Here is a 12,877-nt window from a genome sequence, read left to right on the forward strand (position 1 = left end):
CTGTAAGATCATACGTTGAAGCTCCACTTTCCTTTGCGCCATGGCCTCGTGAATACTATCTGGTCCCTCCCCCGTTCTAATGAAGTGGTATATTTTGTCTAAATATTCCTTCATGTCTGGTAGAATACTCAAATAATTTGTAACACGTCTTAATCGTACTGAGTATATGAGCATTGGACCTTCACCTGGTACTGGATCATATATACAATCAGTAAGGTACTGTCTAAGGGTTGCGTATGTAGCTGTTTTTGGCGTGCGCTGTAATGCTAGTTCTCGTAGTGATGATCGTTTTTATCTGAGGCGGGGTGGAGGGGCCTCCTCCCGCCGCTCCCAAACTGGGATCGCCTAGGCTTGCATCAGGTTTTACTGGCTGTGTTGCTGGTAGTGTAGTTACTGGTAACGTCGTTACTGGTAATTCAGGTTGGTCTTGGGTTACGGGTGTATGAAAAGGATTGGTAGGACCGATGGCAGGAGGAACAGTGGGGGGAGTCGTGTTATTAACAGGGTTGAGAGGAGGATTAGTAGGTGGTACACGTACATTTACATACTCTGGAGCAGCGTCATCTAAATAGGAAGAAAGGAAAATGTCCGCTGCGGTCTGTTTATGGCTACGGAGTGTAGTCGGGATCAGTGGTGGCGGTAAGTTGCTGGGTACTTCCGGGGTCACCCTAGGTAGGCCCTCGGCGAGAAGGGGGTACATGCCTTTAATAAGGGCATTTCTTTGTCGGTCTAATTGTTCTGCTCTAACTCGTTCACCTTCTTCTAGTAATTCTTTTTCTTCGGCTTTTTCTGATGCTTCTCTACTTCTCTCTGCTTTCCTAATTTCTTTCTCTGTTCTTCTATGCGCTTCTTTACGCCATAACTCTATGGCATCTTTCTGGGATTGTCTGGCTTTCTTTTTCCACAGTGCTTCTTCTACTCTCATGATGCAATCAGCATCCCATGTCCCTGAGACAGGCCATCTATATTTCTCTTCCAGATCTTTAGTATAGTCAACCCATAAATCTAAGTACAGTATGGCATCTAAGCCATGTTTATGGTACATAAAATGTCCGGGAGTATCCCTAGGCGGGACGGGAACTGCCTCTTTGAGTATCCCTTTTCCTGGTTCCTATCTGACGTAATTTCGAAAACAGCGGCATGTTTGAACCAACTTGAACGTGGACACATGAAGCACAATACAAAACTGCAAACAATCATTCATACCACAACATTAAAACATTGCGAACAGATACTACCTGGTACGTAAAATAACCCAATTCTGAGAATCTCGAAAAACAATACTAGAATACTGGATGCACTGCTAGAACAGTACAGTCATACCGGTCCCATAAAGAGACACGTCATACCGTATCCACCTAGATGGACACGTCTATACCGGATCTGTGTACCCAGACCCGTCTTGACCGGGCTCAAATAAATGAACCCGTCTATATGCGTTCCCAACAACGGTACTCACCGGGAAGCAGAACTGAAGGCCTCGGAAACTCGACACTGGACTGGACTGCTACGGCTTCTGATGCTACGCATGCGCCTCGGAAACTGGTGGGCCTCCGGATACCTCGGACCTTGCTCTCTCGGCTTGGGCTCTGGTCTGGACAGTCCGCATTCCTCACCGCCTCGTGTGGATGCCTGGTCGCAGTCTCCGTCTCCTCCGTGGGCCTGAGGGAGTCAGCAGGAAAACCCGCGAATGTGCACAGAAAGGGGGTCCGTCACGGCTGTAGAAGGGGTCAGGGGCCTGCGTTACATCGCCGGCGCGTGGGGAAGGGGACTCGTCCCTGTTCGGGCGCCAGATTATGTGGTAAATAAAATTACCGGGACAATTTTTCTATACATTAATGACAATAAGAATAGCTCATAAAAATGAGAGGCAGAGTCCGTGGTATCTGAGTCATATGGGCTTTAATTAAGATGACTCGAGTCACTGAGAATCGGGTTCCATCACCACTAAGGTTCAGGAAGGGATATCTAACGTTTTATTAACATCACACATTATATATAGTAAAATCGTACAATTGCAATGAATACAGTAGGCGTAACAAGTGCAGAGAGAGAGATAAGAACACATGGGCGTAAAAGAAGGCGTGTAAGGAGGCGTACACGGAGGTGTGTACCAGATGAGTCATAGAAGTGTCATGGGTGGGTGGATGCATAGAGAAAGTCTGCAGGGTCAGCAGAAACCTTCACCCTACATGTGCGCGCAACTGAACATGACGTGAGATTGACGTGTAGCTGGGGAGAGCTGGGGGCTTGACTTTAGCACTAGTAGAGGAGTCTGGAGTCTGGGATGTCAGAACGACCTGCACCTTTGGCATATCTGATATCATATGTTTGGAGGATGTATTATCTGAAGTAAAAGGTCTCTCGGGCAGAGGCCGTTCATCACTGAATGCTTGTGGGTGCATATATTTCTTCGTGCAATGCGCGGGCCATAAGCCCACTATGGCAACGGGTTCAGTAAATTACTTGCATGGAGACAGGAAGGCTGGGCCCTATGCTCTGCAGGCGGAAATATGTTTACCTATTTCACTAGACTGGAATGTGTTTTTGCGGAGGCTATACAGATAACTGTAGGCAAAATACCGTCTTGGCAGGCAGGCCAGGCCGAGCCGGGCACCACTCGGCTGGGCAGGAAGTAAGGTAGAGGTCAGGGATGCATACCGAAACTACCGCTTTCAGAGACAGAAGAGGCTCGGAGCCTGAATTCAGGGCCTGGCTCGGCTGAGCCACAATAACGTGTGCTTCGCGATATTTAAAAGTGCACCATGTAAATACATTGGAAACGTAGGCCTTAGTGCGGAATTAACATTACATACATGGAAGGCCTAATAACTGACATGCTAACATTGGACGGAAATGCAATGGCATTATTATGACAGCCACGGGAAGGAAATTACATAATAACAGGGACATACATGGGGCATAGGTACATGGATAGGGTGCGAGGGGGGGACACACTGACTACCTAAAAATTTCTGTTTCCTCATTACTGGTCCCTTAGATGTCTATGGCTGACATGATTACTATGGAGCGGTTGAAGAACTTTTGAAGGGGCGCGATGCACACATGGAGGAGACTCTATGTCGACAGTTAAAGACAAAGGCTGCCAACATGGTGGCAACGGTGGGAGTAGAAAAGAAAAGCCTGTCCAAAGCATGCTGTGAGCACCAATGTGTGTTACTCATGTGTCATGCCCTGCTCAAGGGAAGAGGTGTTCCACCTGCATCAAACTAAATTATTTTGCCAAAGTATGCCACTCATCTGCTCCTCAAAAGACATAAAAATCCAAGTCCGTCAATGTCATGCAGCCACCAGTTGCGCCAGATGACGAAGAACACATGAATGATGATGAATACTCTAAATGGTGCTCGCTAAAATGCACTGTTCAACCAGGATCCACCCTGATTGACACCGGAGCATCAATAAACATTTTGCCTCGATAATACACTCTCTCCTGCTACAGCTGGACCTGTGCCCCGTGGACACCCAGGTATATGTTTTTGGGTCCTAAATGTCGCTCCTACTGGTGGGGGTATGCAAGACTGTGATCCTGCAAGAATCCTGTTCAACACGCGCCAAGGATCCACCCTGATTGACACCGGAGCATCAATAAACATTTTGCCTCGATAATACACTCTCTCCTGCTACAGCTGGACCTGTGCCCCGTGGACACCCAGGTATATGTTTTTGGGTCCTCAACATCGCTCCTACTGGTGGGGGTATGCAAGACTGTGATCCTGCAAGAATCCTGTTCAACACGCGCCAAGGTGTATGTTACCGAGAGCGGCTCTGAAATGACTCCATCAAGTCTCCTTTACCTTAAGTGTGTTACAAGGTAGTGTAGGCAATCCTTTGGCCATGTGCTAGACCTGGCATCTTTGGCGTGGTTTCCCCTATCTTTTTGGCCTCTACCTCCTGTATTTTTGATGCTGTGCTGGATTTCGTTTTTGCTGGTTTAGATGCTTTGGACACTCTGTCACTGCTGATCAGTGCCAGAGTGTAAGGGCTCCCTGTGTAAATTGTTATGATGATTGGATATAAATGATTGGCATATTTGTATCACCAAGAAGTCCCTAGTAAAGTGCACTGGGTGTGCCAGGGCTGGTGATGACACATGCTACTAGTGGGCCTGCAGCACTGATTGTGCCACCCACATGAGTAGCCCTAAAATGGTGTCTCAGGCCTGCCACCGCAGTGCCTGTGTGCAGTCCGTGAATTGCCATGTCCTCCTGGTCAGTGTCCCCACTGACCAGGCCTAACCCTTCTCTTTTTGTGCACATTGGTCACCCCTATGGTGAGGTTCCGTAACGATCGTAAGTGGTGTTTTTGACTCGCACGAAAATGGTCGAGTCTGGTATCTGTGAACCGCAAATGATGAGTTTAGTGGGTGTACGCATTTTCGTTGTGCTAACCTAAACCGTTTGTTTGTTTCGTGGGTTTCTACGTCTGTACCCACGGTTTCTATTTTAGATACGGCATCCATTTTGTTTCTTGCCCTCAAGTAGCCAGCGAACGGACGCTGTCCGCTTCGCGACCCTGGGATTCCCAAGACTTTTGCGGAAGACACATGTCCTTTGAAAATGTCTTTATGATGAGGGGGATGACACTGCGAGGCAGCTGGCTCCACTCGAGGCACATCTTGCCGTGCTGGTCTATTGTCTTAGTCGTGCATCTCATTAGGCACGTCCCTTTGATGCCTGCAGCTCGTGTTTCCCGATACCACCCCCTTTTACACCCTTTCCGATCTCCCCACTGTTTCTGCCTTCCTCTGCACCTGTTTTTGTTCCTTCTTCGATCTGTTTGCTGCCAATTGGAATGTACTAATGGTGGGAAGATGGATTTTATATGTGAGGAAGAAGGGGTATCCCCGACTAGAGTTCCTAATTCGGGATAGGTATAGTATGTGAAAGAAGGGTAATTAGGAACTGGTTTGAAAAGGAGGGCAGAGGCGGACAATTGACAGCAAAAACTAGTAGAGAAATATGATGCAAAATTGTGACTTTTATTTTATTCAATTCTTATTTTAGTAAAAAAACATCATTAAATTTTTATGAGTATTTGCCATGTGCCTATCTCCACTATACAAGTCACATGTATAGTGGAGATAGGCACATGGCAAATACTCATAAAAATTTAATGATGTTTTTTTACTAAAATAAGAATTGAATAAAATAAAAGTCACAATTTTGCATCATATTTCTCTACTAGTTTTTGCTGTCAATTGTCCGCCTCTGCCCTCCTTTTCAAACCAGGGAAGATGGATTTTTACAATTGGGAACCACCAAATGTTTCCGTACTTATGTTCCGGGCCCTGAATACATGAAAGCAACCCCTCTTGGTGATTACGATGGGAACCAAGTTGTAAACCTTTGTGTATCATGTTAACCTATGAGAGAAATGTGTATAAAAGGAGCGACCCACAGTAGCAATTCGAATCAGGCTCCGTGAACCTACGTTATGTACTTCTCGTGACTTCTGTGTTCCCTGCAGTAAATAAACCTCGAATCTTTGATGCCGAAGGAAGTGTCCCGTGTCTCTGTTATTTGTACGCCGGAACAGGTTACCCACGAAGGTTTCAGGTGTTGTCCCCTGGCACCGCTGGGTCTTAGAAAAACCCAGTCCTTCAATGGAAGGCCCAAGGTAACCCCCTGGGCAGGGTGCAGTGTATGTGAAAGGTAGAGCATGTACTGGTGCAGGTGACATGCTCTGGTAGTGAATTACAGCCATTTTCGTTTTTCACTATTGTACGGCTATCTTGCTCGATAGGTTAACATGTGGGATGCTGGCTACAGTGGCTACCCGCATTTCTTCCCATAGGAACAAGATAGGACATGAGTGTAGTATCCCTGAACTCAGAATTTAATAACACATCTTTTAGGAAAGGTTGTTTTTAAATCCTGTGTTTGAGAACAGTACTTTTAGAAAGGTGCTGTTCTCTTGTCTGACCCTTCTGTGTGCCTTGGCCTGTTTGTGTATTGACTGTCTGGTTTGAGAGTGACAGGGGCTGGGGATTCCCCAGGAGGCTGGCTGAGTCAGCCCTAGGCTGAATGACTGCATTTGCAACTTGAGTGGTGGGAGGAGATAGCACCTGGGCCCGAATAGGGCTGTGCCTGCCTTTCACAATGCCGGCTCCATCTCCTGCTGGGCGGCTGACGACCCTGCCCCTCACTCTGAAATGAAAGGTGAAGCCAGGAAAACAAAGTGCTCAAGAAACACACAGAACTGGTTTAGACCGGTCTCAGGGCCCACTTGCACAAAGAGAACAAAGACTTTTAGGGGTATAAATACAGGACCCCTGTCAATTTACTTCCCTTCTCAGCACATCCGTTCCACCTAATACTGGACCTTCTGCCTCTATTGATGCTCAATCACAGGGCTTGACTCGCTGGCTTACTTCTGCCGCTGACTCTGTGGCACCTCTAAAACTAGTTAGAGTGAGGCGCCGCCATGACGCCCAAAGGTGGTTCACCGAGGATCTCAAAGCCCTGAAACTTGGGCTTCGACAGGCAGAACGGCGTTGGCGTTGGGGGTATTCCCTTGATAACAAACGGATATTTACCTCCCTGCTTAGAGAGTATAAGTTAGCCATAGCCTCGGCTAAGTCTCTTCATTTCTCTAATAAAATTTTGGTTTCAGCCAACAAATCCAAAGATATATTTTCAATCATTGAGGAACTATCCAATCCAGTTAGAGTCACCATTGCACCCCTCCCCTCCCAATCTCTATGTGATTCCCTTAACCAATGTTTCGTGGAAAAAATTGTTAAGATTAAAAATAGTATTCCTGCCCAAGTCCCGCCTGTCCCTTTTCCATCTGTTGTTTCTTGCTCTCCACCCAACACTCACACCTTAACCCACATCCCCCCCATTTCAAAGGAAGGCTTTCTTGCCCTCCTGTACAAAGTCTCCTCTGGCTCACCTAGCGATTGTTGCCCTCCTTCAGTTCTCCGTGAAGCTTTCACCGTCTGCCCTGAACCCCCCCTGGCCCTCCTGAACAACTCTCTCACCACGGGGGAGGTTCCCTGCTCTTTTAAGCAGGCAAAGGTGGTCGCCATCTTAAAGAAACCCTCGACAGACCCCTCCCTCATGAGCAACTTTTGCCCCATATCCCTTCTCCCTTTCCTCAGTAAGGCCCTGGAGTCACATGTCACCTATACTCTTAGTTCTTTTATTGAGGAATCGTGTTTTCTGGACTCCCAGCAGGCTGGGTTCAGACCTGCGCACTCCACAGAGGCGGTCATTCTCTCTGTGATGGAAGAACTGCACAGAGGGGCCAACGCTAACATCTGTCAGGCCCTGGTGCTCCTGGATCTGTCGGCCGCCTTTGACACGGTCGACCATGGTATTCTGGTCGACCGTGTCAGAGAGACCGGCATCCAGGGCACCGCCCTGAACTGGGTTCAGTCCTTTCTGACCAAACGTCAACAAGCAGTCAGACTGTCCCAATTCTCTGCCGACCAGGTCGAGCTGACCTGTGGTGTCCCGCAGGGCTCCTCTTTGTCCCCCCTCCTTTTTAACTTATATCTGGTCCCCTTGATTCGTTCTCTCTGTGGGTTGAATGTCACCGCGTTTAATTACGCGGATGACATTCAACTGGTCTTTACCATCGACCCCTCGGACGAATCAATCTCTACCTTTCAAACCACGCTCTGTTTCATCAGCAACTGGATGAGCTCAAACCATCTGAAGCTCAACCCCGACAAGACTGAGCTGGTTCTTGTCGGGAGGTCTTCTAACCCTTGGCAACCTTCCTTTTGGCCGACAAGCTTGGGCAGCCCTCCTTGCCCAGTGAATTCAGCCAAAAGTCTGGGGGTTATCATTAGCAGTGATCTTTCTATGAAACCCCAGATTAGTGCGGTAGTGTCCTCCAGCCATTTCCAGCTTAGGAAAATTCGCAAAATGTCTCGCCTACTTACCACCGAGGCTCTTACCCTGGCCCTGCTAGCGTTAGTCATTTCCAGACTCGACTACGCAAATGCGTTGTATGTAGGCATCCCCGACTACCAAACTAAGAGACTCCAGCTGATCCAAAATCAGGCCGCTCGCCTGATTTTTCACCAGCCTAGTAACCAACATGTTCGTCCCTTTCTAAAAAGTCTCCATTGGCTCCCGGTCTCTGCACGTTGCAAATTCAAGCTAGGTTGCATTATCTTTAAATCTCTTGCAGGTGATGGCCCCTCCTTCATCTATTCTCTTCTTCATCCATATGTCCCCCTTTGTAATCTTCGTTCGTCTCAGATGGCCCTGCTATCAGTTCCGAGATTTAAGAGGAAGAAACATGGTGGTCTCAGGTTCTCATTCTTAGCCCCCTCCTTCTGGAATACACTCCCCCTCCCTTTAAGGCTGTCTTCCCCATACACCAGGTTTAGATCTCTTCTTAAAACTTTCCTGTTCACCGATGCCTACAATTAGATCTGTCCTCACGCTCTTTTCACTGTTCCCTCAGCATAAGCGCCAAGAAACCTTAAGGTGTAAGCAGCGCTATACAAATTTTTTAACATAACATAACAGAAAATTAGATCATCCTGGAATCAAGAAGGAACCTCTGCCAAGGAGAAAGCTGAAACTGAAGAAGGAAGATTGTCCAGCTGTTGCTCTGCTGGATTGCCACGCTGTTGCTTTGCCGCCAAGGAGAGGGGAAGGACTTTGCTGTGCTGTGTCCCCTTGCTTGAAGGAATCTCCAAGGGCCTGAGAAGAGCTGGCTCCCTGTTCTGAAGTCCCAGGAACAAAAGGACTTCACCCCCAGCTTCCCCTGAGCTCTACTGAGAGAGTTCTGTCCTTTCTGGAGTGCTTGGCCCATGTGTGGTGCCTCTGGAAGTTGTACCTGTGTTGGGAAGCTGGAAACTAAGCTTGAGAGACTTTGCTAAAGAAAAGTTATCACATCGCTTACTGCGGAGCGCATCCCCAACAGTGCGAGTAGTTTCCCGCCGCTACGAAGGTCGAGGTCAACGCAGCGCCTGTTGCCGCTGTCAGAGCCGTCGCATCCTTCGTTTGCGGGATGCACCGGATAGGTTCAGGAAGCCTAACATCGCTGCCAGTGTCGTCGCAGAGCCTGTCGTCGCTGGGAAAGATCGCCGCACCATCTGCTTGCGGACCGCATCACGTCTCTGCGAGAGTCATCGCCGAAGCCAACGCATCAAGGAGCTGCGAGAGAGAAGATCACCGCTGGTCCGCACATCGCCGCCCCGGAGATCGTCGCACCTCCAAAGATCGTTGCATCGTGCCTTTGCTAGAACAAATTTCCTATGGAACCTACGCACTGGAATCCATACAAGTGGCCTTCCTCCCCATACAGACCGGATTAGTCGCAACACTCTCTCTGCTGCAGCGGGGCTGTCGCATCGCCTCCCCAGGGTCTCAGGAGCAACGCATTGCTTGTTTTCCACCGCACCAGCTTCTGCTTTTGGAACTTCTTCGCAACTAAATGTACTGTGACTGAAACGTGACGCAACTGTGAACTTTTCACGCAACTGTGGATTATTTTATCGCAACCTAAAGAACTCTATATTACAACCTTAAGAACTCTTTTGAAACCATATTCTTAAACTGTGTATGTTGGATCTTTGTTGTTTTGGTCTTGTGTAGTTTAGATTAAATACCTTTATTTTTCTAAACTGTTGTGGAGTCAGTTTGTGGTGATTTCACTGTGTTACCGTGAGTGTTGGTACAAATACTTTACACATTGCCTTCTGATTAGCCTTGACTGCTCATGCCAAGCTACCTAGAGGGTGAGCAGGGGTTATCCCAGAGGGTTTCCTCCTTACCCTGACTAGAATCAAGGGTCCCTATTTGGACAGTGGTACCTCCCTCTGCCAACTGGAGACCCCCAGTTCTAACACCATGTACTCCCAGCTGTTCCACGGCATCAGATGTCAATAAAGACCATCTTATTCACCTCCACATTGATGAGTCAATCCAGCCATTCGTTCTCAGACATTGATAAGTGGCCACCCATCTGCACCCCAAGATGGTGGATGAACTGAGAAAACTGGAGAAAGCTGACGTCATTGAGCAGGTAGATGTCCCAACACCCTGGGTGTCCCTGATTGTGGTTGTTCACAAGCCTTAGCAGCCAGGTGAAGTTAGAATTTTCATTGACATGCGCTTACCTAACATGGCCCATCAGGTTTGAACATCACCTAACGCTTACCATGGATAATATTGTTGCTGAAGTGAGTGGATTGAGATGGTATTCAAAAATGGATCTCTGAGCAGGGTACCATCAGTTGCTGCTGGCTCAGAAGTCAAGGGCCAACACTTCTTTTTCCACCCATGTGGGCTTATGATTATAACAAGTGCCTTAGTTATGGAGTGGTGAGCTCAGCAGAAGTCTTTGAAGACACAATCAGAGGAGTTTTGACTGTAGTGATGGTGGTCCTCTATGTCAGTGATGACATCCTAGTACATCCTTGCACATGTGCCAACTATTGAGGAACATCTTGACTTGGGGTGTGCTGTAAACTGTGCACAAGGAGCTCACAGCGTTTTTGCTTCTCTGCTTGGAGCATAGAGTTCAACAAATGTCCGCTACCCGCCGGCAAAGCGGAGTTTGCTGGCCTGCACCGCTCACCCCTAATATTCTATTCTCATTGGAGCCTCAGCGGCAGAACAAGGCGACTTTTTAAAAACAAATTTATAGGAGGGTGTGTGGGTTGTGAGTAATCTGGAAAAATGCAGTTGTGCAGATGCGAGTTGAAATTGTGCTATCTTCAAATCGTAACAGGTTTACTACAAAGAAATGCTTGCCTGGATTGAATTATGTAGCACCATACTGCCAGTAGGACGCTGTTGAGAGTGCCCACCCATTTGTCCGCACCGAGCAGCCATGCGACTCTTATAGGCAGAAAAGGAATGTAAAATCACAGGTTGTGGAGCAGTATGGCATCAAACATCATCTGTCAGTCTGCACTTTCTGGCCTGCCATTCGTTCTGGCGTCTGTCGCAGTTTGTGGTGTTTTCTGAGTAGTTGATTTGTTACTTTTTTTTGTCAAAATCTTTTTTTATCGGTTTTACAAAAAACACATTTGTAGCTCACCCGAGCTATGTACACATGCCGTGATCATCAGTTAGCTAAAGACAATGCACAGCTTCCCCACAAGTTCTCCATGTGAGTCTTACCGAGGTGTAGACTTTTTGTCATTACAGTGCCTTAATTGCATAAACTACCAATCCCAGGTTTACTCTGCACTCTACCTTCGGGATCTAACAAATAAAACATAACTCACAAAACTCACAAAACATTTCCGTGGTGTCTTGTTCAATTGATCCAATTATAGCTGAGGGAAAAGGAGAGCGGGCACCAGGATCAGTCTATTATATCAGGAATAGATGTTGGACCCGCAGCCTTCTGCCACATGCAATTGAGGCAACCCCTCCGACCGGTAACTTACCAGGGGGCTCCAGATGAAGTGAGAGCTCTTGTGGGAGTCTTCAACCACATCCATCATCTGCTCCAAGGCGAGGGCACTCCATAGGCAGGCATGCCATTGAGTAAGAGAGAGGGACTCCAGCCTCTTCCACACCACTGCAATTGCCATTTTGGCCGCCCCGAGGCACAGCCACATAATAGAGCGATTTTTCTGTGTTTGATACTTCGGACTGGGGTTGCGTCTCCCCAAGAGAGTGTGCGCAGGGGAAGCAGGGACCAGTTACCCCAGGATCTGCTTGATTTGGTACAGTATTTCTTTCCAAAAGGGTTGGATGGAGGGACAGTCCCACCAGATGTGACGAAAATCTCCCAAGGACCCACACCCCCTCCAGCGTCTATCAGAAGTGTTTTGGAAGATGGTATGTAGTTTTTGGGGGTGGAGATATCATTCATACATTACTTTGTAATGGGCTTCTCTCAGGAACATGCAGCGGTTATATTTTGCAATGTCCCTGTATAGGGAGCTCCCCTGTTTTTCTGTTATGGAGGTGTGTAGCATGTCATCCCAGACCCCTCTATTATGCGGGCATGGTGCGGGTCTGCCATGAGTAGAAGTGAGTACACAAGAGATATGCAAACTTTAGTTGTATTGCCTGTTTGGACAAATCTCTCTATCTGGAGCAAATCCCTAGACACAGCTAGTCACTCCCGGGGCTGATGTACCCAATGTATTGATTGGAAGTAGCAATATTCTTCAGTGAGGGGCAGCTTAAAGCAAGCAACGCAGGCTGCATAGGAGCGAATCTCTCCTCGCTGAAAGAGGCCCACTAGCATAAAGCATTCACCCTCTCTCCATCTGTCAAAAGGGCCTTCTAGCATCACTGGAGGAAAAGCAGTGTTGAAATGGACAGGAGAGTGGGGGGGACGGAAAGATTGTTAGAGGCAACGTTTTGGGTACGCTGTCCCACACAGGGTAGTGGCAGTGGGGGTACTCAAATAGGCATTGATTGGCCTATCTTGTTTAGTTTCCAGAGTAGATCCCATATTGTTATTCTGACTATCTGCCTATCCATGTGGAGCCAGTGCTCATCTGAGGCTTTAAGGGACTATTCAGTCATAATCCTGGTTAGGCGCCTCTATAATATAGAAGGAAATTGTTGAGCAACAAACCTCCCTCTAAGTGTGCTTTGTCAATAACCGCTGGAATAAGCAGGCTCTGTGTCCCTGCCAGATACATTTTGTGGTCATCCTCTTAAGCACAGTGAATACCTCTTTGTCCATCATAATCGAGACGCTCAGGACAGATAGAGAAGACAGAGAAGACGAGGTAGGACGTTCATCTTAGTGGTGTTTATGCAGCCAATCCATGTTATGTATGCAGAGCTCCATTTCTTAAAATCGGTTTTGAGCTGTCCCAGCAAAGGGGGAAATTGGCCTTGAAGAGATCTGCCAACCTGGGGATGATTGTAATACTTAGGTAGATGATTTCTTTGCGGGCACAGGAAAATGG

The sequence above is a fragment of the Lissotriton vulgaris genome, chromosome 7 (genome assembly GCF_964263255.1).
Source record: "Lissotriton vulgaris chromosome 7, aLisVul1.2, whole genome shotgun sequence".
Taxonomy (NCBI): Eukaryota; Metazoa; Chordata; class Amphibia; order Caudata; family Salamandridae; genus Lissotriton; species Lissotriton vulgaris.